Source organism: Polyodon spathula, chromosome 16 (genome assembly GCF_017654505.1).
Source record: "Polyodon spathula isolate WHYD16114869_AA chromosome 16, ASM1765450v1, whole genome shotgun sequence".
Taxonomy (NCBI): Eukaryota; Metazoa; Chordata; class Actinopteri; order Acipenseriformes; family Polyodontidae; genus Polyodon; species Polyodon spathula.
In genome coordinates, this window is record NC_054549.1 from 31331972 (window position 1) to 31356751 (window position 24780).

Here is a 24780-nt window from a genome sequence, read left to right on the forward strand (position 1 = left end):
TTGCAATTGCAGGTGATTTATGAACTATGAAGGGCGCTCAGGGCCTGATGACTGTGGAGGGCACTCGGGGCCCGAGTGAAAGATAAAATTGGCCAGAGGCCTCGTCCGTGGGTGCCCGACAGCTACCTGCATGAAGCCGGCTGTAAAAACGTGAACAGTTACATGCATCCCAGTGCCGCAGATAGAAAGTGGCTGTGGCCACCTCCCCCACCAAAAAGACGAGGCCGCCAAACCACGAATGAATAATAATAAATAATCGATGAGCTTCACAGTGGCACTCTGCCACCTAACCCCCAAATACTGAATTTAATGAAAATCAGCAGCTGAGACACGGCCCGTCCCCCAGAGCATGACTGTGCCGGAAGAGAGAGCCGGCCTCTCCAACCTAACCACACACCCCGCAGAACTAAATACGAACCGCTCAGCACTCGGGTAAGGAAAAAACCACTACTCAAAATGTTTTAATTTTTTAGGGGGAAACCTCCGGAAATCTGTGGCTGAGGCCAGCCCTTCCTCCAGGCTCTAAGCGGTCAACTCCCATTTCGGCCTCCCAGCGCTTGACTGAGCAGCCGAAATTAAAAGAAGCGACAAGAAAGAATACCACACAGAGCTTTTAAGTGCTTGCTGATGACGTTTTGGTTGGGGGCAGATTTTCCTTCCACAAAAACAACCAAGTTTAAAAGGATAATAAAAAAAAAAAAAACAGCACACAAATAAATAGTTACCCTGAAACCAAGGACTTTGGTTTGAGTTACTAAATCACAAACCCCCCCCCCCCCCTCTGTAAGGACAAATATATATATATATATATATATATATAAAAAAAAATGTTACATTGATTCTGGGGGTAACTGTGATGACCCGACAGGGTCCTGGCGGTGTATAAATCCAGACGTTGGGCAAGTGTAAACGCCAAATCCGTAGAAATGTACAAAGTGTATACACTGACTTTTCGTCCGGATTTACACCCGTCATTAGGAAAATACCATATATATTATATATATATATATATATATATATATATATATATATATATATATATAACAAAAAAAAAGAAAATATATTGTAGCAATCTCGGTTAACGCAGGCAGGCGCATCACACAGGAGGAGGCAATCCACACACAGACAGAGGGCGGGTGCAAACCCAGGACCTCTTCCACTAAGCATAGCGCCGACACCGCTGTGCAAAAGAGCAGGCTTTTTTTCTTTTTAAATGCAGTTAAGAAAATATTCCTTAATACAAGGTTGACTGAACAAATAACAAGCTGAGTGTTTCGACTGTTGCATGTGCTGCTGCAGATTCACTTTGTTTAAAAGGAAAAATAGTCAAATAATTACGCTGTTAATTGTTAATTTTTTATTTTATCATTATTTTTTTTTGACAAAAAAGAATGCACACAGATATGTTGGTGAATAAGTCCAGTATGTGGGGAAATTACACCACAGTCACCACACTGGTATTGTACCTCCGCCATTTTGAAACACCCACTAAGAAAGCTATTGAGAATGTTAGCTAACAATACGAAGCGCTCTCTGCGTTCAGCTCGTTCAATAGAAAGAGCCAAGTAACACTCTGGAGCGCTCTACGTATTGAACACACCCCTGGAATCATTTTATACAGAAAAAAACTATCACGGTATTTAACGTTCATTCCATTTACAGTAAACATTCATATAATTTACACTGCACTGTGTTTCTTTTCATTTGTACGTGTTTAGCATGCATGAATATTGCCTTTGTTTACAAACACAATCGTTTAACTATTCTGTTGTTTACTTATTATTATCATTGTCATTATTATTCTCTAGTCCCTAACCATTATCAGTTAAGACTGATTGATCATCAGCATTACCCATTCTCTTAAAAGATTACCAAACATATGGTTATAACAAAACCCTTGTTCACATGTAGCTACGGCAACTTTACTAAGGGAAGCACCCTAATCTAAGTACAGCAATACACCATCATATATCAAATAAACTTTGCTGAACAACATGTGCATGATACATAATAAACTATTGCTCTATCGCCAGTAGAATAGTAGTGACAATATAATCACAGTAACAGGCATTTAAATATTACAGTGAAAATACAAATTGATACACCTTCAAATTCTAAGCAAGTTACAAGCTTACCAATGCTATTAAGTATTACAAATAGTTCACTATTGTGAAAAATAAATAAATAAATAAATAAATAATATTCACGTTAGTTAGTCTTCATCATCCGGATGGCTGTTGTAAAATAGAGCTGCAGCATTCTTCAGCCAGATTGTCATGAGACACTGGCGTTGAGCACAGAAAAGAATCCCAAGTTTGCTGTTTACGTTTCCTTTCATTCAGTTTATGTTTAGCGCTTCCCATGTGTTCTACAGTGGTCTGTCTACGAGTGTAATCTAGAGCCTTGTTTCATGAAGTACAAAACGGCTCATTACCATCAACGTGAAGTTCATCCTTGCCAAACTCGTTGATCCGATCTTTAGAGGTGATTCTTATTATTTTCAGCATCTTTGAACTGCTCTGGATACTGACTGAAGTAAACTGAAACCTCATTCAACACTGAGCTTGAATACCGGAAGCAGTTTTATTATGTTTACGTAAATTTAAAGCAAAGTTTCCTGTGCTAATGTTTATATATGGTATGTGTGTGGATTTGCTTATTATTAAACAACAAAAAAAGCCTTGAATGTTTTTTGCCCCTCCCCAAATGTAAAACAAAAAAATCTCCGACATCATAGAAAATCGGGGTTTTTCCTTGTTATTCCGCAGCAAACGGATTCCTAAGATCCCTGCTAGCAAGATACGCAATCAGATTGGTAAAGTGGTATGAAAAGGCAGCCCAAAGTCTGCTTTGTGTTCATATATATGTAAAGGCCGGCCCTGGTCCCGGATTGCAGGCCCTGGGCCACATCGAAATGGCGGCCTAAATCTGGGCCGGCCCTGGACTGCCTTTTCTTTTTTTGGAGCATTCACATATGAAGAAAGGTAGCGCTGAGGTGGCCCTAAAGTGTGAATGGGGTCTAAATCACATTTTTACTTGGACATCCCAGTGTTTGCTGTATATTTAGCTGAATCACACAAACCTTACTTGAGCAGGCCTTATTAATGACTACACCCACAACAAGAGTGAATCAGAAATGCACGCACGGTATGAATTGATTAAACAAATCTGTGAACTTGGAGATGGGACATAGGTTGGTCTGTGCTTTGGATAAGGCGATTCTTGTTTTGACTTTTAGAACAAGGGGTACTGTAGAATATAATAAAACACAATACTGAAAAATGAATTTGAAAGCAGTGGCGTCTGAAGTGAACCAATAGTAGACAAAGGATACTTGCATGTTAATATACAATAATTCTTATAGATGATGATGGCTGCTACCAATATGTCCTTCTGTTCCTTGTTTTCAAGATAACTTTCATTTTAAAACCAGCTGACCTGAAAGAAAAGTATCAAGCTTTTTGATGGTTCACTGTGCCCACAGCCTCGTCAGCTTCACTGCAGTAATTAGCATTGTTTTAAATTATATGTTGCAGCTAATTAAGGATTTAAAAAAAGACTTCCAGTAAAACTTGAAACTTGAAACTTTTTTTCACTGTAATGAAAACCTGTCAGAGTTTCCTGTAAATAACCATTTACTGGTACTGTGACAACTCCAGTACAGAGATTATAACATACTGCTGCAGGTTGATTTCATTTTGCTTTACATATTGGTATCTTATAATGACAATCTTAAATTTGAATTAGCAAAGTAAAATATGTTTATTGTAATCCTTCCTTTTGTTTATAAGCTTTTTTTTTTTTTTTTTTTTTTTTTTTTACTTGAATGAATTAAAAGTAATTACTGTAACATTTATTAGAGATCATTGTCATACTGAACTCTGCCACAAGATGGGGTAGTTGATATGTGTTGGCTAATTTTGTTGTAGATGTTTGTGTTCCTTGTAATTTCTATAATGCAAAAATATATGCTACTTTTAATAATGTCTGTTGTTCCTCATTTGTGTTTACAGGTAATATTTGGCAAGCTGTTTTTTAAACCTTACAAATAATCTACTGAAAACAAATAATATCTATTACAGTATGTAATAGCCATTTCATGACTGGAAGCTTGGGTTTAGATTATGCTTGTGGTTTCCTTAGTAACAGTACACAACATCATAAAACCACAAAACAAAGTGCCTTTGCATATCCTGGCTTTGTGGGGAATCTCATATTACTTTGTTTCGTGCCATTAAAAACCAATAGTGCTAACAGTAAGGACCAAACTGGAAATACTGATATTCCCTCCACGCACTAATACTGTGGCATTATTATACAAGGACTTCTTTTATTATTATAAATCATACTATACCAGTTTCATTTATATGATCTACCATACCAGGGCGATTTACAAAATATACAGCAAGCCAAGAGAGTTCCAAAGTGCTTGCTAGTAAATGGCATAATCAAAGAAATATGTTTTAAGCTTAGATTAAAAAATACTCACATAGTCGCATTCTGGATAAAATTTGGTAATGCGTTCCAAAGTGAGGGAGCTCAAGAACTAAAAGCCCTCGCCCCATAGGGTTTTAGTTGAGTATTTGGAATTAACAATGGACCATGATTTGCAGATCTGAATGGACGAGTTGGTTTATAAGGAATAAGTAATGCGCACAAATAGGCAGGGGCAGAATCATGAGCAACCTTATTAGTGAAGGAAATCAATGCCCAGCTTCACTGGAAGCCAATGCAGTGACCTTAAAACTCAGGGAAATAGGCTAGTGTGTGTAAGTATTGTTGAAACAAATCAATAAATCAACAGTGAAAGTTAAATAAAAAAAAAGAGCTTTGAAGTTTAACAATCCCAAGTTTTGACACATGACTAAACAAAAGTGTGAATATGATTACTTTATAACCATGTAAATGAATTCCCCAGGGAGGCGTTATCCAAGCTGATTGGTGCAGGTCCCCAGAGAGGTGGGCTGGTATCTAATTGCTGTCACTTTTGATGAAGAGTTTTGGCTCTGGGCAAGCAAGCCTGAGTGAGTGGAGAAACATGCTTACTTTGAAACAAATAATTCTTGACATCTTTATCATGATCCTGTTGAAAGAGAGCAGGCTGTCCTGTTATTAAGCCTTAGATGGTGCGGAGCAGACAACCGCATGTTGATATAAAAATGAAAAGTGGAAGGGTTATGAAAACATACGCTTTCCTTCCTGACAAAATGTATCCACAATCATTTAACCAAATAAGAAATGCCGTATTGCTGTAATGTTACTAATTACTTTTTGCATGAAGATCAAACAGAGGGATACTTGCATGAAGGGTTTAACTTGGGGGAGGTTCAGCCATTTGTCACTAAAGAATAACTGCAATGGAGTGTGAAGTTATGGGGTTAAAATAAACATGTACTCTGAGTAGGAGGGGTTACAGAACTCACTCAGGAATTGTATATTGCAGTAGTGTGCTGTTTTATTTCCTTATTTCCTTGGATGGTTGCCTTTGGATACATTTGTTTTGGGTGTTAAACAAAATCTGTCTTTTTTTAAATTTATTTTTCCCCAGTCACAGTAAAAGAATAAACATCAGACTCTTTTGTTTTAGTCTACATTATACACTTGTACTGCTGCACACGCAAGTTCTCCCTTCTAAATGTGTTGCAGACACACCATCATCATGTTTTTCGTACTGCATAAGGTGAAGAGGGAAAATCAAATGTTTGTTTAGATAAGATGCTGCACATGCAATATTGATAGCAGTACAACTTATTTGTATATCTATAATACTATTTGTAAATACAGTTCACCTGCTTAACTCCGACAACATTTCTCTTTTTGTTTTAATCTTAATGGACCTTTGTGGCTGTTGACACATGGGATCGCTGTGGAGTGCCTGGGTCGCTAGATAAGGATGAGAGCTTCAGTATTCCACAGCCTAGATCCCTGTCTTTGGGTTGCATTATGTCTCTCAGGATGGAGTTCATGTTGCCCTCTGGGTCCCATGTTGATCTTGATGTTTTTTCTTGAATTTTGTTCAGGATTTCCCTGCTGTGGGGATTATACAGTGTCTGACTGTGATGCCAAGCTCTTATTTCCTTTAACCAGTGTAGTTTCTGAGCCACAGTCCAGATGTGGGTCTAATGCTTTTGTCTGAAATTAAATTCTGTGAAGACTTTTGTAATCAAGATTTATTATTCCTCCTGTAGTGTACTGCTTGTCAAGGCTCCTGTTTTTAATTGAAGTAAGATTGATAACATTAGACCTTTGTATTCAGGTGTAGATGTTGTTACCTTGATGCTTATCTGGTGAATTCCCCTCAAGACTGCAAGCAGGGAGGAGGGAAGTAGTTGCCCGCCCTGGCTTGGGAGTACTATCTGTTTGATCTCATTTCAGTTCAAAAGCCTTTTACACGCATTCATAATGAAGCTGCAGCTTTTCTTTAGTACAACTAGTGCACTTGATCAAGCATTCATGCTTGATGATACATTACCTGGAGCTTCATTGTGGATTCTAATTTTAAATTCTCAAACATTTTGCTACGTTCATTCAACTCTCAGGAGCTGTAAAAATGTGTGCTGAAACGATTCTCTGCAGTGTTTGAACCTAAAATTGAGTGAATTAAAACTGGGAAGTTAATTTTAATTACATTGTTAATTAAAGACTGTTAAATGTCAGTGAACTAAGTCAGTGCAAACTGTAAACAAGTTTACATTATTGTACACATTTTAGAATTAAAATATGCTCATTTTACTTTCTTTCATGTCAAATCAACCACTTTCCAAGAACACCTGACTTGATCTGGTTTAAACCAACCTTGTTTAGTGACAGCGACATGTATATTAAGCAAAATGTTTCCATTTACTAAAGTGTATGATCTGCTTTTGAACTGAAGGGCTGCTGAATCATGATCACTACGGCATTTGAACGGAGTCAAGAGCAGCATTTCCTCACCATACCGATCCACGTTCCCTACGCAAGAGCGTCAGAGTTTGACCTATACATCGACGGAGAGGATTTTAAATTGTACGCCAAACCATATTTCCTGAGGCAAGTAACACGTTTAGATCTTTTGAAGCGTTTCATTGCTCTCGTTCATTTTTATTATGCCCTCTGATCTTTTCTAATAACAAAGCTATTTTGTCAATGAGGGTATGCAGTGAACCGCATCACAGAATGCCAAGCGAATAACATCTCGTCTTTAATGTACATTTCTAATCACAGATTGACCCTCCCAGGCAGGATTGTGGAGGATGGAAGAGAAAAGGCCTCTTTTGATGTCAATAAAGGTAGTGATTTCCATATAAAACATGCTTAACATCCAGGGTGTGAACAGTTTTACTGTACACTGTTCTTCTGTTTTGATAAGAGCATAGAGAGGTGGTTTATTGGTTTGTCTCATTCAGTTAGAAATTGTTATTGATCAAGTGAACTAAACTGATGGAAATCAATGTTTTCATTTACTTTTGGAATATCTATGATAGGTTGATAAGTAAATACTTAATTGGAGCAAGATTAAGGTGCTCTGTCAATCTTCATTGTATACCATACATATCAGATGAAAGTGAGCAGTGCAGTTGAATAATTATCGTTAGTGTTGAATACCGTTAATAAAGACCATTGGAGATATCGAGGCTGGCAAAGTACTACTCCAGCTTTAATTTTTGCTCTCTGCTGATTGAATTGAATGAGAGAGATTTACATCTAAATATTCCTCCCTCGCTACAGATATAGTGGTCGGTGTAGTAACCATTTTGTTTGTTGCATATGCATTGATTCATACATGATCTATGCAGCCTCTGCAAAACAAGGCCCATGCCAAGAAGGTGGATTTTTATCTGCTGGATGTGAAGAATACATCCAGTGAAACTGAGCTGCACAGTGAAGAATTGATTAAACCACTATCTGCTGCCAGAGTGAGACATTAATCGATTTCCCCCTTATACCGTTATCTACAAGTGCTTGTTGAATTTAAGTTACCAGTGCTCACATTACAGTTACAAAGCAGTATCTTGCTTTTAACGGAAGACACTCAATTTAATTTAACTGTATATTAAAGAGAGACAGTACATATATACAGGCATGCATTTTAATTACCACAAACGTGTATCATGGTGAGCATGCTGAATGCCTGGACTAATGAAATAGCGATTTACTATAGGATAGGGAAATTACACTATTTTAAGAATGTTTCCAATCAGTCCATGTTGTCCTAGCCTTTATAAATCAATAAATATATATAAATATATATATATATATGCGCATTTGGGATTGTAAAGTACACTGTGTTATTGTAAAATCCAACCCTGCACCTGTGCAGTTTCGTAGATTGAAACAAGCGTTTTGATTAGAAAGATTTTAATTGTAAAGATTTAAAGGTGTTTCATTTGTGTGCTTTCATTTCCATATGCCTTTTTTCCTTAACTCGCAGTTGTAATTCATAAGTGGCTCAACAGCAGCTGGTTATAAAATTACTTTATTGGACACTGCTCTTTGCATGTGTAATTAGAAACCATTTAGGTATTTCTCCTGGACTGCTGAGATCTCTTTATTAGCATGCTGCCAGAGCAATCAATTATATGATACAAGTTTTTTAAGGTAAATGCTATGTTGTAATAATGAAAGTTGTATAGGCACATTTCTAATGCCTAATTGCTGTCGTTGAGCTGTGAAATTGAGTGTTATGGTTAACAGATTTAAAAACTCATGATTCTTTTTTCTTTCATTTTTATTCACGCTTTTAGAATGATGAGTGAGGGGATTGCATTTTTAAAAACTGACACCTCTTATATAAAAATAAGCAGTGCATTGTCTGTGTTATGTAAGGTTCTGGTTCTTTCTGTTCATTTGGTCATTATTTCTCTTTGCAGGATTCCTAAAGAGACCCCAGGTCAGCATTTTGAAGGGCTGGATATGCTGATTGCTCTTCTTTCACCAAAAGGATCCCGATCTGCTAAACCGTTGGTGGAGGAGATGGATATGTTTAATCAAGTGTTATTAACAATTAGAGCGAGTTCCGAAATGAGAAATCGCCTAACGTTCGAAGCTCATGCTCAAAATGTTACAAAGGTGTCTATTTTCCATCTCACGTAACATAGCCCGCTTAAGACCTCTTCTCTCTCTGCCTGATGCAGAGAGACTCGTGCATGCCTTTGTCTCCTCCCGACTTGACTGTTGTAATGCATTGTTTGCTCTAAACGTGTTATTAATAGGATACAATATGTTCAGAACTCTCTTTGTACCTTTTTACAGTAATTTATATCTATTTTAATAACAAAGCTGTGCTAAGCCCAAAGTGAAACTGCAAAAGCCTAATTTCCTTTTTTTTATAATATGAATTACAAGATGCCCTTTACTTCAGCACACTCTAAAAGATAACATCTTATTCTAGAAGGATCTGCTGTGATTGAGGGAGAGGAGGAGGAGGAATTTGACTGGCAGATTGATCAGACCCCGCACGTCGTGGCCACAGAGGAGGAATTGAACTCTCTGTGTAGGTATGGCTTCGGAAATCAAAGAGCAGCCGTCTTCACCCGATTTCAGGTATATCTTTCAACTGGATACTGAAGGAAAGCAAATTCAAAGGGAATCTTTTAAGAATATGTCCTTGTGATGTAGAAACATAAATGGGGGAAAAGTCCTTTTTGTTTTAGTTGGTTGTGCAACTATGCTGTATTTTCGATATTGTATGTGGTTGATACTGTTTTGCTTTGTCTTGCATTGGAACACTTCTTCACCTGCTTAGGAAACAAGTAGAGGTGGTGTACTGTACAAACATATTGAAAAAAATACTTTTTGGGTGTCACATTGTTACATGTTAATTTACCTTTTATTCTATTTTAGCTTATGAAATAAATTGTACAGTACATGCAAATAAAGACCTGGCCTTCACAGTATGAAGCCTATTGCTGCATTATTCCCGTGTCATTTTTATTTTGCTGAAGAAGGTTTATCCTTATGAACTGTCTCAGTAGAAGCTTGTAGTGAATACTAAGAAAACATATTGTATTTTATGACTGTTTTTATAATATAATTGTTTTATAGGGAGAAACTGAGCTAGTAGAAGGAAAGCACAGCGGGGCATTCTTCCAAGTGTGAATGGAAACTAACTGCTGTTACTGGTCATAAAAATGAGTTCCAGTGTGAAGCTGTGAACCCACTCCTCCCATTTGAACAACTGGCACATCTTATTTGACCCTAGTAAAATTGGTCCAGTGCAAATCTTGTTTTAGAGTAGGTTTTCTTTGGGATGGGAAACTGATTCATGTCACTAGAGGGAAAAGTGTTTGCACAAGATATGAGCTAGAATAAAATATTAATTAACATGTAAAAATGTAGCTTCCATGCTGTGTGGTGGAGCTGCAATCTTGCATATTTAGGTTATCTGATAGGAATGTAACACTAGGGTGGAATTGTACTGGCGGCTATCGTGTTACATAGAATTTCAAAATAAATATTTTTCTTCATTTAGTGACCCGGCAAACGTTAACAAATTGGGAGATGTGAGTAGTTTATTTGAAGATTATTGCAGATTTTAACTGAAAACGACTAGAAATGTGAAGTCGAAATTAACAATTAAACAGACTGGTATATGACCTACAGAAGTTGGTAATAAGACCTTTTATATGCAAATACTTTAAACAGTGTTTAGCATGACATGGTTTAATTTTGGAACACCAGCCTGACAAGTACTTTGATCTGTTAAAGCAGAGCTGTGTTTCTATTAAGGTGAACTCGGCGATGTCATTGATGTGAAGAGTCCAGACAACACCACAGCAGCTGAGTGAAGACAGAACAGACAGTTCTGGCTGCTGAACAGGCTAAGTTCGATCCTGACCATTACCTGTAAGTAGTTCCTCCTTTCTTATTACACCTCATGAAGACACAGCTTTTGCATCACTTGCTATTCTGTTTACATAAGTCTATAATGTACATTTAGAAATACAATCTGCAAGTTACTGTTTTTTTGGGGTTTTTTTTTGTCCAGTCCCTGTTTATAATAAAAAAAAAAAAAACAAATAGAAATGTAACCAAAAAAACTATTTCCTATATTCATAATTAGATTCATGTTTTTTTAACCCTTTTAATGTTTTTTGAACTGTCTAAAGCACTAATGAAATAGACAGTGTATTTATCTGCTTTATTGACGCAGCTCATAAAGCATGACACAGCACCTACAAAAACATGATGGTGTTCACTGCATCGTTTTGCAGTGTGATTAAACTGTGTTTTCTTTATCCATTTGTCAAGCATATGTAGTAGATAGATGCAAAGTTTGTGTACTGTTAAAGGGAGAAATAAATGACAGCCCTTCAGTCTGGAGAGGATATGCTTCCCGCTGCATGATCACTTTGACTCTTGAATGCAAATATGCAGCCCTCTCACTCGCTGATCAAACATGATTTCCATAGTGAGAGCAAGCTTTAGTTGAAAAGCCAAAAAATAAGTTTAAGAAAGTTGACTGTCATATATATATATATATACTGTAATATGTGCATTTTCTTCTAAATTAAAGACATCTGATATCTAAGGTACAGTATCTATAATACTTGCATGAGGCATGCTTATGAAAGGGTGAGTTTTGTTGGGTGTAATACTTCAAAAAATAGACAGATACATTAAAGAGGTAAAGACATTTTAACATCTGCCAATGTGATCTAATTGACAAAAATAAATAAATGTGTTAACCTTTGGTATATTTTTATATAGCTTTTGATATAAAATGCAGCTGATATGCTGCAAAATAAAATGGACGAATCTGGATTATTTGTAATTTAAATCTATAGCAACAGTGTTTAGAGCTTGTTGTCAAAATGAATAACATGCTATTGGTATTACATTAGGCGTGTTATTGTTGTTCATTTTCCAGTGCAGACTTGTTTGAAGATGATTACATCCAACACATTTTGAAATACCAGCCATGGTGGATTGAAGCTAAAAATGAAAGAGAGAAAAAGCTACAGACATGTCTTGAACGGCATACAGAGGAAGCAACAGGTGACTCATTTGCTTGTTATACAGAGTTTGCTGGGTTGTATTTATTAAAGTCAGCAATTTTACAGTGTGATGAAGGAAACAAGGATCACGGCCAAGTTTCCAGAACAAACAACACAAATACAGGACAGAGAAACACAATCAGTGGTTTGAGCAAAAACACAAACGGTAGAAACCTCACTGACTACAGGTGTAACTATTGCAGCTTTTACAATGGGAAGCTTTAACAACTTGGAAACGTCTAGACAGAGCCAATGAGACATGGACTCCAGGGATATACTGTTGGTGTTGGCTTGCCAGGAGTGGATTGATAGAACCACGATGTTAGGAGCCAGTTTTAAAAAGCATTTTTGGATCTAGAATTTAACCAACATCCATGAGAAAGGGGAGATATTTTATTTTTTTAGCAGTACAGGTAACTAATGCCGATATCCAGGGAGTTGAGTTAGAGCTTAGAAGCCAAAGAAAAGCTTTAAAAGTAAATTGGGATGATGCATGAACTACTATAGTTACTACAAAATTGAGGGTCCAAGTCTCCTTATTAGCAGGGCCCACTGGGCTGATTAATTTTTCCAGTAACACAACTCTGAGCAAATTGCTAAGCTTGGGAGAAAATGTTGCTCTTTAGATTTTCACATTCTAATTTGGACATTACATCTGGATAGCGAGTGGATTTCAAGAAATAAAGGTGTTTGTCCCAGCCACAATTCCCTGACCTCTTTGACTGTTATGGCTTGTGGTAGACTTTTGCGATATCCTTTTGTAGTTTTTTTTAATTACATGATAAATATCTAAATTATGTTTATGTTTTTATATATATATATATATATATGCCCCAGTGTCAGGAATTATCAGATCTACCTATATACCTTTATATGGGATCAAAGTTTTACGATTAACATGGTACCGTGTCTATATATATATATATATATATATATATATATATATATATATATATATATATATATATATATATATTTAAAAATTATCCAGTTAGGTCAACTGAACAAAGACTAGCTTCACTATTTACAAAAGTAAATAAGTAAATAGGACATGATATTCGCGTAGAATTACCGTCCAAATTTGAAACTTTTCTGAAGATTCTTTACGGAATATTTATTTTGTGCACACGATCCTGACTCCACTTACAAAAACAAACCAACTTTTTGTTTGTTTTTTTTTTTGTTTTTTTTAACTTAAATAATATATTTTTATATGTAAAACGGAAAGGATCCTGTTAATTGCAAAACAAGATCGACACATATTCCTAGAAAATCTGATCAAAATGAAAGAATCCATAGTAGCCATTTAGAGTGTGAGTGACCAATTTAAACTTTGAGCTTCAATTATGAAAAGGTTGACCAGTGTATTGTAAGACAACACGTAGAAGCAAACACCTCATGAAATCACTGGTTGAGTAGTGCTATACATGGCATATTGACTTTAACCTGTCACATTAGTTTGCTTTTTTCCGAGATGAAAGCGATAAGGGGTTCACAAAGGAGCTGTTCAATTGTGCACAGTCTGTAGATAACAGTATGTTAATACTGCTGAGCTTACATGAATGAATGGCTTACAGTCAGAGCTTATGTTACTATTGGATGTCATATGGGTAAAGCAGGATTTAGATTTAAAAAGATAGCATTATCTCTGTAAGGGTGCCTTGGTTAAAGTGAGCTTCAAATTGAAATCTCCAGTAGCCTGTTACCTGAATTCCCATAGCAATGCAACTGTCTTCTGCACACATTTTCCTTTGAAGAGCAATCATCGCCGATGAACTAGAAGAGCTTTAAATGATACACCATTAGAAACATGTATGGTTAACCCTACTTTTAAACAATGTATATAGACTATTAACATTTTAAATCATAAGAGTACAGAGCTGTTACATATTTAACTGAAGAATCCCATAGTATTTAACAAGAATTTGTAAATGTTTCCACGGTTGTGTTTATCCTGTATGTACATCTGTGGCAGAGCAAAGCTCTGCCCTTTTAAATTGGCAGGGATGGGGTTAACTTCCCCTGCCTGCCTGGGTTTATTATGTTCAGGTGGCTGGGGTTGATTAGTTGATTAGGTTGATTAACGATCAATCAGCGCCCAGCCACCTGATATAAAAGGAGGCCTCAGCTTCTCATTTGGAGGAGGGAGCTGAGGAAGCAGGTTGGTTTTTTTTGGTTGTTTGGAAAACTTGAATCCAGTGAAGGCATTGCCCAGCCTGGAAACTGTTATTTTTGTGAGTTTTGTTTTTGCTTTATTTGTGTTTGAGTATCTGTTATTTTGCCCTTGTGCACTTTTTATTTTTGTTTATTTATAATAAAATAGTTATTTTTTTGAACTGCAGTCTGTCTCTGGGCCTCTATCCACTCGCCAGCCTGCCACATTTGGTGTCAGAAGTGGGATAGCGCCACCTAGAGGCTCAGAGCAGTATTTATTTATTTATTTATTTATTTTTTTTTGGAAAAAAAAAAAAATGGGAAAGAAGAGCAGACAGCGGCAAAGGCAGGAAAAGCAGCTGAAGAAATGTAAGCTGCTGCAGCCACCGCTGGAGGACCCGGCCAGCCTCTTCCCCTGGTGTTCCTGGTGCGGGAAGGAGGACCATCGTTGGCGGTCCTGCCCAGACGTGCCACCGGCAAACTGGTGTGGCCGGTGTGAGGAGGACGGCCACAACTGGGCAGGATGCCCCTACAACCAGGCCCAGGAAGAGGTGCCTTGTTCACCCCGGGCATCAGGGGCCACCCCACTACCTCTAGCACCACCACCTTCACCACCGTCCCAGGAGATCTGGGACTGGTTGATGCACCCTGAGGCAGACCTCGTCCACGATCTCCCCATAGTTATCAACACGCTGTGGCGTCGAGATGGGGAGAGGTGGGAACAGTGGGAGGAACAGCACCACCCGGCCTCCTTCCCAGAGATTGCCCTCATGGTGGTTAATTACCTGGCGGTAGACATGGGAGATCCACCGGTCACTCCAATAAAGAGAGGTGAGCCGCCTTCCCGAGAGCCAGAGAGGGGTGAGCCGCCTTCCCGGGAGCCAGAGAGGGGCGAGGAGCTGCCGTCGCTCCCAGAGCCAGAGAGGGGTGAGGAGCTGCCGTCGCTCCCAGAGCCAGAGAGGGGTGAGGAGCCGCCGTCGTCCCCAGAGCCAGAGAGGGGTGAGGAGCTGCCGTCGTCCCCAGAGCCAGAGAGGGGTGAGGAGCTGCCGTCGTCCCCAGAGCCAGAGAGGGGTGAGGAGCTGCTGTCGCTCCCAGAGCCAGAGAGGGGTGAGGAGCTGCTGTCTCTCCCAGAGCCAGAGAGGGAGGAGGATCTGCTGTCGCTCCCAGAGCCAGAGAGGGGGGGAGGAGCCTCCGTCACTCCCAGAGCCAGAGAGGGAGTGAGGAGCTGCCGTCGCTCCCAGAGCCAGAGAGGGAGGAGGATCTGCTGTCGCTCCCAGAGCCAGAGAGGGAGGAGGAGCCTCCGTCACTCCCAGAGCCAGAGAGGAGTGAGGAGCTGCCGTCGCTCCCAGAGCCAGAGAGGGGTGAGGAGCTGCTGTCGCTCCCAGAGCCAGAGAGGGAGGAGGAGCCTCCGTCACTCCCAGAGCCAGAGAGGAGTGAGGAGCCGCCGTCGCTCCCAGAGCCAGAGAGGGGTGAGGAGCCTCCGTCGCTCCCAGAGCCAGAGAGGGAGGAGGATCTGCCGTCGCCGCCTCCGCCACCAGAGGGAGCCGGGCCGCCGCCGCCGCCTCCGGCACCAGAGGGAGCCGCCGCCGCCGCCGCCTCCGCCACCAGAGGGAGCCGGGCCGCCGCCGCCGCCTCCGCCACCAGAGGGAGCCGGGCCGCCGCCGCCGCCTCCGCCACCAGAGGGAGCCGGGCCGCCGCCGCCGCCTCCGCCACCAGAGGGAGCCGGGCCGCCGTCGCCGCCTCCGCCACCAGAGGGAGCCGGGCCGCCGTCGCCGCCTCCGCCACCAGAGGGAGCCGGGCCGCCGTCGCCGCCTCCGCCACCAGAGGGAGCCGGGCCGCCGTCGCCGCCTCCGCCACCAGAGGGAGCCGGGCCGCCGTCGCCGCCGCCGCCTCCGCCACCAGAGGGAGCCGGGCCGCCGTCGCCATGCTACCTTGGACATTCGGGGCCCCCTCAACCAAAGAAGGCTTGGGGGCTCCGACATCAACCCCGCCCACCACCACCCACCATAACAGCCCACCCAAGGGACATAATTGGACTCTTGGGGGGGGGGGGGGGGGGGGGGGGGGGGGGGGGGGGAGTTGGCCGATTGCGGCCGGTGTACGTTGTACATGGGGGGAGGTGTGTGGCAGAGCAAAGCTCTGCCCTTTTAAATTGGCAGGGATGGGGTTAACTTCCCCTGCCTGCCTGGGTTTATTATGTTCAGGTGGCTGGGGTTGATTAGTTGATTAGGTTGATTAACGATCAATCAGCGCCCAGCCACCTGATATAAAAGGAGGCCTCAGCTTCTCATTTGGAGGAGGGAGCTGAGGAAGCAGGTTGGTTTTTTTTTTGGTTGTTTGGAAAACTTGAATCCAGTGAAGGCATTGCCCAGCCTGGAAACTTTATTTTTGTGAGTTTTGTTTTTGCTTTATTTGTGTTTGAGTATTTGTTATTTTGCCCGTGTGCACTTTATTTTTGTTTATTTATAATAAAATAGTTATTTTTTTGAACTGCAGTCTGTCTCTGGGCCTCTATCCACTCGCCAGCCTGCCACATCAGACACAAGTTTTCATTTACATGCTTGAATGCGCTGACAGGCATATGCATAATTGTGCTCAATCACTTTAGGTAACCTTACTTAAGGGAGTAATATAGGTAGAAATGCCTTAGTAGGTGCTGTCTAAACCTAGCCACACTGCTGCTGTCAGGTGATTGTAACCTCAGCTGCACCGCCTGACAGAAGCAGGCCATGGGGGAGTTGTGTTGTGCTGGCAGGATAGCTAAGGGGGAAAAAAAAAAAAAAAAAAAAACCAAAAGGGAATTATGATGCACAAGAGAAAGAAATATAGGCACATGCAGAATAGTACTGACTAGAACTCCATACAGGGTTTTCTTCTCTTGTTTTCTAGAGACAGCTTTCTCTCCTGCTCTCAGTGAGATGCCTTTTCTTTTTATTTACAGTGCAGAAGAAGTTCATAATAAATTGCAGCAGCTCTGTTCAGGAGGAATTCAGGTATTCTCAGAAGCCTGAAACATCTCTCTGGAGGTTGCCTTTTGTGATAATGATTATTTCATCATACAGGGAGAATGTTGTTCTCTCAGAAGGCAGGGGGTTGTACCAAGAATATAATCGTAAGCAGTTGTGGTGAGGGTTTGTGGTTTACAAAGCGTGCAAAGCTCACCAAAGAGGCTGGAGTGTTGTTGAGTATGTTTTCCTGTTAGTCAGGTTGGACAGTTTCTTACCTCCAGAAGTGGAATGTGCTTTCAGGAGTGTAATATATAACTTTATATACAGATGGAGTCGTTCAGATTCATTTATGACTTTCCACATCTTTAGGAATCCTTTTTATTACCCATGTTTTACAGACTGCAGTCTGCATTACGCATGTGCATTCATGAAATGTGCATGCACTAGTCAAAGAAAAGAAGCAGTTGTGAAAAATATGCATGCACAAAATACCAGCTGTGCAATCTGTCAGCTATACTGTATCAATATATTAAAATAATTTGGGGCCAGTACAACTGCTGTGCCACAGTTACAATATTTTACCATTTGGTGGTATTGTGTAGCAAGTTAAAATTCCAAATGAAGAAATCATAGCTGAATATGTTATTTAAACGTGTGTATGAGATTCGTCTATTAAGCTCTGATATGTAAATGGAAAGAAGTGCAGTTTGTGGGGCTCATGCACTTCTGGATGCTTTGTATTGTGATCATTGTACAGTGTAATCTTGACAGTGCTTCACTGATAGTTCTGTGGCACTGCTGTGCACTGAACAATCATTCAGAACAGTATACTACAGTTAAAGGTAACCTTGAATGATTTGTGCACAATTTTATTTTTGCTAGTTGCAAGAAAAAAAAAAATGCTGTTCTTGGATTGATTGCATTAGAAAGCAGATAATTATCTCACCTTGTATTCTTACTGCCAAGGGCCTGCAGTCAGACTGTATTTCTGTGCTAATCCGTCTGTGCCACACAGGGTGACGCTGCCTGCTTCAGGCTATAAGAGATGTAGCTGCTGGAAGAGTTCTCTGTGCACATGTTGTTTGTGAAGTGATGCAATAATCTTCAGTACAACCACAGAGACCTGCCCATAAAAGGTGTTTACTGTATAGATTGAACAAAATACCATTATAAGCAGTGAATCATGCTGGAAATTCAATAGAAAGGCTGTAAGTATCAGAAGAGACTGGTATGCCTGTACTGTAGCAAAGAAATAATATATGCTATTCAGAAAGCATTGGGTCTCGTAACATCTATGATTGGATTCTGTTTTTGCTTTAGTGACGTTTTCAGAAGAAGAAAAGGAGCAGCTGGGAAAATCCATCAACAAATCCTACCTGTTAGATAAAAAAAGCCTCTCATCAAGTATGGACCAGCCTAGTTGATATAATTCTGGCCTATGCCTATGAAGTCCGCGCCACTGAAGGAGAAACAAACGTAAGTGATTATTTTCAGATCAGTTTCACTTGCATGACAAACTCGGGGTCCTTTCTTCATCCAAAGCATTGCTTTTAGTGTTTCTATACATGATTCCCAGCCCAATAAGGCATCTCATAACTACTAGATTACTTTGGTGTTTTAGCGCAACAAGTGCCTCAATGCCTATGTGATCAGTTTTGTATTACATCTAATGTAATTATTCTGTACGATGTGATTATTCTATTAAAGGAAAGTTACATACTATGCTTATATTATTTATCAATGCATTTTTACTGGAAAATTAAATATGTAAAACAACTCCTACTTTATCATTTTAGTGCAATTAAAAGATAAATGTTGGACAGCAGAAAAGTTCTCTGAATATTGTGAATAGAAACTCTGTGTTGTACACAATAGTTTTATACTTTTTATTTCCTTGAAATCAGAGTTCAGACTCACCTGCTGTATTAGATCATTTTGTACTCTAACGACAATCTGTGTTAAAGTGATTGAAATTATTGCTGTAGCCAGTATTTTAGCTTCCTTTTTTATTTCTGTCATTGAACTCTGAGCTATTGCTGTTTTACTGCAGATTTTACTGATTTGTTTTTGCGTACAATGCTTCTCTCTTAATTTTAGAGTTTTTTTTTTAACATCTCCATTTGGCTCAGTTTTAGATCTAGATGCTGCCTAAAGAGAAAAGTTAATCGACTGCATTCAAGGTCTTGTAACATCTGTCTGAATGATATCTTGTACATTATTGAGCATCTTTGAAATAAAACTTTCTTTGTTCATAAATAATAGATCATTTTTTTTTGTAGGTTATGTGTTTACACTACTAATGATGCTGTGAAATTCCAGGTTGAATCAGCGTGGACTATAAGGAAGTTGAGTGGAACGCTCAGCTGGCTGGAGGTAAGACACAATAAAACTAATTATTATTATACTACTTCAACTTTAAGAAGAAAAATGAGCGCTGGTATCTTGATGGGTGTGTGAAGTGATTTTGAAAGGGTAGTATTTGGACTGCTGTAGAGAATGCGGAGTGACAAAAACACAGCAACTTAACATCAAGACAGTTTGTTGTAAACAGAAAGATAGACCTTTTGTTTAAATTAAAAAAAAAAATAAAGTTTGTCCAAGGATGGTAAGAAGTATCCCAGCTGTTTGGGCTGGAGCCAGGCCTGATGCATTATTCACATTTCATCTGATAAATGAGACATCAAGCATCCTGGGGCCTGCTACCTCCTACACCAGCAGCCTTCAGCAGAACCAAGATAAATTATCCGACATGTCAGGAGGAGGCCTTCTTTTATTGTGAATTCATTTTTAAAAGGAGTTCAATTTATTGCTTCTCCTCAGTTTCATATCAGAGTTTCCTGATGCAATAAATTAACACTGATGTATTGCCAATTCATTTTCATAGTAGATGGGTAGAGTTAGGTTACATTGCTTCCACTGTGTGTCATTTCATTTCTGCTTTTGCCAGCTTTGTAACCTTGACAAGTGAAACAGACAAAGCTCTACGATCCTTGCATTTCATTTATTTAGCAATGTTATGTTGTAATGCAAGCAGACAGAGATTCCGGTCTTTAAAGAATTTTGTTTAATGCCATATTGATCATGCAGATAATACTAAGGTAGTTCTTATTCAGTTCTGTATGACATCATACAAGTTGAATGATCTCATAACCACGTATACTATACTTTAGAAAACTCTGCCTCCAAACATAATAATGACTGTACCACTCTCAAAACGCAGTCAGAGCATGGTTGCAATGATTAAGAAATCTATTTTGCAATGACGTCTTTTATAGAACCTTTTTTTTTTTGGTTTTTTCACTGCATTAAGGCAGATAACCCATCTCCTGAAAAAATTGAGCAGATTAAATTTTTCTGACCATTAAAATACAGGCTTTACTGGAGTCTTTAAGGTCTCCACAAGTATTTACTTTCTCTAAAAGGAAGTCATTAGGAGTAATTAGTGTATAAACTGCTGCAATTAGTTCTGAGTTACCCTGTTTTTTGGTAATCCTTTCATTACTCTAACTGCCAGTGAATCAGAGGTGTTGTTATAATAGAAGTTAAAATGATAAATGCTGAATCAGACTAATTACTACCTTAATTGAAATATTAGTATTTTGTTGAAAATCTCAGGGACGCGGTGCTACACAATTTTTACTGTTAATTTCACCATCTTTCGGGTGAGACGTTGTTGTAAGTGACTTTGCAGCTGATGCATAGTTCACACACCCTAGTCTCGTATCTTGTAAAGCACTTTGTGATGATGGTCCACTATGAAAGGCACTATAAAAAAATAAAAAAGATTATTATTATTATTATTATTATTATTATTATTATTATTATTATTATTATTATTATTATTATTATTTATAAAAAATAAACCTGTTCTAATTTACGTTTGAAGGATTCCATTCTTGGTTTCTATTATCTGATGTCAGGTATTGCCCATGTACTGTATATGAGATGCATCTAGAACCACACAAATAGTTTTCAAATGGACCATTCCTTTTCCACAGTTAATACATTCATATTTCATCTGCAAGACAGAAGACAAGACAAGACGGCATTCCCTACAATACATTGCACTCTGAACCCCAAAAGCTACAAACTGGTGCTGATTGTCAATCTCCATATTGTGATTAGATCGGACTGTCTTAGCAGCATTTCACTGCAATGTTGATCCTTTGTTTTATCTTCCAGTCATACAACTCAATTCAAACCGTCTTGGAGTTGTGTGGAAGAAGAGTGCTGTGTTATCCTCGGTACAGACACTTCAAACTTATAGTGGCGGCAGTACATGACACCAGTGTGATATTACAGCTAGGTAAGATATTTATATAAATGTGATTTTTATATATATATATATATATATATATATATATATATATATATATATATATATATATATATATATATATAACATTGTAAATATATATATATATATATATATATATATATATATATATATATATATATATATATATATATAATATATATATATATATATAATTAGTTGTTGCCAATGGTTTTTATCCCAATTTGGAATGGCCAGTCATTATTTTAATCCTGGTTCATCTCTGCAACTCCCGCGCCTATTCGGGAAACAGCGGCAGACACATGTGTCCTCTGAAACTTGTCCTGCCAAGCTGTCTTTTTTTGTGCTGCACGTCTACAACAAAGCCACCAGACCCATAGTGCCGGAGGACAACACAGATCTGAGTGGCTTTTACAGCAGACCGCAGGTGCCCTGTCGGCCACAGGAGTCGCTGGTGCGCTGTGAACCGAGGATTACCCTGCTGACCTGAACCCTCCCCACCCGGGCGGTGCCACCCTGGGAGCTCCCGACCACGATCAGCGATGGCATAAACTGGATTCAAACAAGCAGTATCCAGGCGATGAGGCACATCCCTGCACTCCACACGTATTGCCTTTACTGGATGCGCCACTCGGGAACAGCTTTCTTGCATTTTTATTTAAAAAAATCTACATTGCAACAGCAGTAAATAATTGCTTTTTTTTTAAATAATGAAAAAATTCTCCCTAATGCTTTAATCCACATTAATCACTGTTTCTATTATCTTAAGCATGCTGTGCAATAACTTAATTGTACCTTTTCCACGGTCCACCATGAATATCAAAAACCTCAATAGTTGTAAAGTTGATAATTTTTTTTTTTTCTAAACCTTAAACCATTTAGACCTGAAATATATTGATATTGTCTTTGATTCAGCAGGACACTATGAACCAAGCAGTACGTTTTACTGTGGAAATACATTTAGGGTTTATTTAGCAGTTTTTGTCAGTTTAACAAGTGTGAAAGCCTTAGCAAATTAAATACTGTGCTGGTTTAGCATTTATGTGCGGGTCACAAGTTATCTACCTCACTTGTTACATACAGACATCTTGTGTGTGGTAAAGTTTAACAATTTTGTAATGCAATCTTTACTTCCCCTTTTTATCTTTGTGTGTCTTGTGTGTTGTGTACATCAGGAAACTGATGTAACCTTGCTAATTTGCTTCCTGACCATAGGGCTCTGTTGATACCTTTAAGACTGTGGTATGTCTCTTGAACACAAAGCCCAAGAATTAACATTGAACTAGCGGATGTAACTTGATGGCTACACACTGTGCTTTGTTTTAAGCCTGTTCCTAATCACCCACCTATTACAGACTAAGTCCGTCGATGGGTCTTGCTTACAGCTAGCCTATCCTAACTGATACATTAAAACCATCACATCCGGTTTGAGTCGGTGCACTGATGGCACTATTTGAAACATCTTTCTACTTCACTGAGGTTTACTTTATACAGTTGAACAGAGTGCTTTTGAAGCTGTGGTCAATTAGGTTTGGGAAAAACTGAGCTGCAGATGTGAACCTAATACCCCAACAGCAAATATGTATGGGCTATCATGTTTTTTTTTTTTTTCTTCCTTGCACCAATTGTACAAATGTAATTTCATTCTCCAGTTTTTGCTGAGCACTTTGAGTCGACAGTTTTCTGAAAGACACTCTAGTGTTATTTTGTTGTAGACTATGTGGGTGTGTCTGTGTGCATCCTACTGTTGTAGTGTAAATGTCCATAAACATCCCAGAACTCTAGTTGGACTGTGAAAACACTCTACTCTAATGGTCAAAGAAGCTGTTAGAAAAGAACTCCATGAAACAATGTAAGACCCTGCTTGAGTTCTCGGATGGGCAAGATGAAGTCAGCAACCCTAGAGCAACAGTCAATCAGCTGTAGACTATGCTGCTTCAGGGTGGGCTGTGATACCTCCTGGATCTCAATACTCGTAACACACAGAGAATTGATCATTAAATGCAGTTGCAGTCAAACTAAATACCAAGCAAGAAGTAATATGCGATGTAAGCTTGTAAAGACTAATACAACGCTGAAGAGTGAACTACATATTCTTACTGGAACAATGGTTTATTTTTTTTTAATATATTGTAAAGTTAAACATCCCTTTGAGGTATTGCTAATTTATACATTTATTTGCTGACCTACAAGTACTAGCTTTCTTTTTAAACACAAGTGAAAGTAAACTATAGAAAAGCAAGAGGTTAAAACCTTCTAGGAAATGTTTTATATGCATAAATATTTGAAGTCGGTTGGCAGGGTGTCAAGTATTTGTAAGTGGCTGTTGAATGCCTATAACTAATCAGGCATGGTGAATGTATTACCAAGTAACTGGGCAAGAAAAGAAATAAAACCCTCTGATCTCAATCAGCTGGTCTACTGTTGCTTGCAGGTGTCACCTGTACTCTATTTACTGCTGGAATTGTTGTTTTTTTGTTTTTTTTTTCTGCTGCCCACTTTGTTCCTGCTTGTAATTTCTGATATATCTCTCCACTTAAAACCCTTATCTTACAGTAGTCCATGAGGAGTCTGTGAACAGCCAAAAGATACATTATTTTTACTTTGATTTAATGTTATCTAGAAGCTTTTTTGAAGCATCAAGATTAAAAGCTCATATGCCGTTTACTGGTAAGAACAGTTCTATATATATATATATATATATATATATTTATATATATATAATCTATATATATATAATATATATATATATATAGTGTAGTCATCCCTGTGTAGTCCTAAGGCATCTGTGCAGTGAGTAAAAGTGACCAGTGAATTTTCCCATAGCTGGGTAAAGTTGCTGGAGTACTAATCCTCTTTATCTACTGTTAAGCCTTGTCTCCTCAGGTTATACACTGAACTACCATGGGAGGCCCATTAGCCTTTTAAAGCTATTTATCACATTGACTCCAACTTGTCATTTGTGAGAACCAAGTAGAGCCACGATTCCCTGAACTGAATTCCACATAGACAGAGTCTGTGAGAATATGAGATCATATTCAACTATGAAGTGGTTTTATGATGCTTGGTCTGTTTATAACAATAATCTTGTAGGTTCCTTTAGATAGCGATAGTAAGGACACAGCTATTCTGTAGAACGCATTCTTGATATTGGGTAAAAAAAAACTAAAAAAAAACGACACAATACACATTTTGCATTTCACAATGTGATGTTGTGATGTTAGGACTAAAAAGATTGTAGCCTAGATGCTTGTACATGTATTTATATAAACATTTGCATTATGTTCTCATTTCCACAGGTGCTAACAATACAAAAACCAGGAACAGCCTATACATCTCGAGCACCAATGCAAATGAAAACCTTAAAGCATGCAGTTGATATCCTGATCTGATACTGCAAATGTGT

At 38.9% G+C, this 24780-nt stretch overlaps 1 pseudogene; it reads left to right on the forward strand.

Annotated features, from left to right (window-relative positions):
* Nucleotides 1-6882: 6882 nt before the first annotated feature.
* The window catches only part of LOC121329004, a 40021-nt pseudogene continuing 22123 nt past the window's right edge, over nt 6883-24780 (forward strand).